Raw genomic sequence first — 2,500 nt, 5'->3', positions numbered from 1 at the left:
CGTGCAGCTTGCAGGCCGCAGCCGGGCGGTGGCGGGGGCAGGAGCGGGCCGGCCCGGCCCGGGCCCTCGCGGCTGCCAGCTTGCAGGCCGCAGCCGGGCGGTGGCGGGGGCAGGAGCGGGCCGGCCCGGCCCGGTTCGGGCCCTCGCGGCGGCCGGGCCCGGTCCGCAGCCGCCGTTCACTGCGGGGCCTGGGCCTGGGCCCGGGCCTGCTGAGCGGCCGCGGGGGGGGGGGGGGGGGGGGGGGGGGCGCGCCTGACGGGCCAGCGGCCCCGGGGACGGGCCGGCGGGCCCGGCAGCGGGGGCCTGTTCCCGTGCAGCTTGCAGGCCGCAGCCAGGGCGGTGGCGGGGGCAGGAGCGGGCCGGCCCGGCCCGGGCCCTCGCGGCGGCCGGGCCCGGTCCGCAGCCGCCGTTCACTGCGGGGCCTGGGCCTGGGCCCGGGCCTGCTGAGCGGCCGCGGGGGGGGGGGGGGGGGGGGGCGCGCCTGACGGGCCAGCGGCCCCGGGGACGGTCCGGCGGGCCCGGCAGCGGGGGCCTGTTCCCGTGCAGCTTGCAGGCCGCAGCCGGGCGGTGGCGGGGGCAGGAGCGGGCCGGCCCGGTTCGGGCCCTCGCGGCGGCCGGGCCCGGCCCGCAGCCCCCGTTCACTGCGGGGCCTGGGCCCGGGCCTGCTGAGCGGCCTCGGGGGGGGGGCGCCTGACGGGCCAGCGGCCCCGGGGACGGGTCGGCGGGCCCGGCAGCGGGGGCCTGTTCCCGTGCAGCTTGCAGGCCGCAGCGGCACGACCGGCGGGCGGTGGAGGGGGGCAGGAGCGGGCCGGCCCGGCCCGGGCCCGGGCCCTCGCGGCGGCCGGGCCCGGCCCGCAGCCCCCGTTCACTGCGGGGCCTGGGCCCGGGCCTGCTGAGCGGCCTCGGGGGGGGGGGGCGCCTGACGGGCCAGCGGCCCCGGGGACGGGCCGGCGGGCCCGGCAGCGGGGGCCTGTTCCCGTGCAGCTTGCAGGCCGCAGCCGGGCGGTGGCGGGGGCAGGAGCGGGCCGGCCCGGCCCGGGCCCGGGCCCTCGCGGCGGCCGGGCCCGGCCCGCAGCCCCCGTTCACTGCGGGGCCTGGGCCCGGGCCTGCTGAGCGGCCTCGGGGGGGGGGGCGCGCCTGACGGGCCGGCGGGCCCGGCAGCGGGGGCCTGTTCCCGTGCAGCTTGCAGGCCGCAGCCGGGCGGTGGAGGGGGGCAGGAGCGGGCCGGCCCGGGCCCGGGCCCTCGCGGCGGCCGGGCCCGGCCCGCAGCCCCCGTTCACTGCGGGGCCTGGGCCCGGGCCTGCTGAGCGGCCTCGGGGGGGGGCGCCTGACGGGCCAGCGGCCCCGGGGACGGGCCGGCGGGCCCGGCAGCGGGGGCCTGTTCCCGTGCAGCTTGCAGGCCGCAGCCGGCCGACCGGCGGGCGGTGGCGGGGGTAGGAGCGGGCCGGCCCGGCGGGCCTTTACGTCTACCTGGCTGCTTCACACGCCACCAGGTCTGCCTCTGCAGTTGGCCATCAGGTCTACCCGGCTCCGCGGCGGGCTCTCAGGTCCACCCGGCTCCGCGGCGGGCTCTCAGGTCTACCCGGCTCCCCGGCGGGCTCTCAGGTCTACCCGGCTCCGCTGCAGGCGCTCTGGTCTACCCGGCTCCGCCGGGACTTGGGCGGTTCCGGGTCTGGCAGGTAGACCTGTTGTCCCTGCCACCTCCCCGGAGCTGCCGATGGGGTCGCTGTTTTTCGCTGCCTCCAGCTACGCCATCGTAAAAGGCAGCGTGGTTGGTGCGCCTCCCCGGTGGCCATAGGCAGCGCTCTTGGAGCTCGCCGGGGGCGGGGACGTATCTGTCCGTATTATAGGCGCGAGCGGTGTCTCGCGACCAGGGCGAACACTAGCGAACGGCTGCTCACCCCCGCGGCTCTGCCGGACACCGGGGGTTTTTGGCAGCCGGTCTCAGCCGTTTCCGTGGCGGTTGGTCTCACCTTCCAGAGTGCTTGGCACGGTCGTCCTCCCGGTGCTTCCCCGGCTAAGCCAGCACAGGGCACCCGAAGGTCTGCTGGCAGCCGCGGAGAGCCGGAGCCACTTGCAGTCTCTGGTGGTCGTTGCCTACTGCTGTGAGGTGCTGAGCCCGATCCCGCGGGGCAGGGCAAAGGCTGGCGGCGGTTGCCGGCACTCGAACGCACGCGGCTGGGGAAAGGGTGGGCGCCGCTGTCCCACCCTCCTCGGTGGTTTCTCCTTTGCTCTGTTTCCTGAGCTGGCCCAATGACGGCGAAGGTTACTGCCGGTGTATGCTGGAGGCAGACGGCCGGGGGTTTCAAGCCTGCGGTGGCTTTCCCTGGTTCCGGAGGGCCCAGTGACCCGAGTGGGCGATGTTGGCGGCAACTCGTCCTTTTTCTCCGGCCTTAAGCTGGAGCCCGCGAGGCGGGCAGAGCTTTGAGCGGTGGCTGGCAGGTGGAGGCAGGCCTGCTGTGTCTTCTCCCCGGTGCCCAGAGCCCGATGACGGCACAGG

Source organism: Grus americana, unplaced genomic scaffold, assembly GCF_028858705.1.
Source record: "Grus americana isolate bGruAme1 unplaced genomic scaffold, bGruAme1.mat scaffold_131, whole genome shotgun sequence".
Classification (NCBI taxonomy): Eukaryota; Metazoa; Chordata; class Aves; order Gruiformes; family Gruidae; genus Grus; species Grus americana.
The sequence above is the reverse complement of the archived record's forward strand: the minus strand, read 5'-3'. Positions refer to the sequence as shown.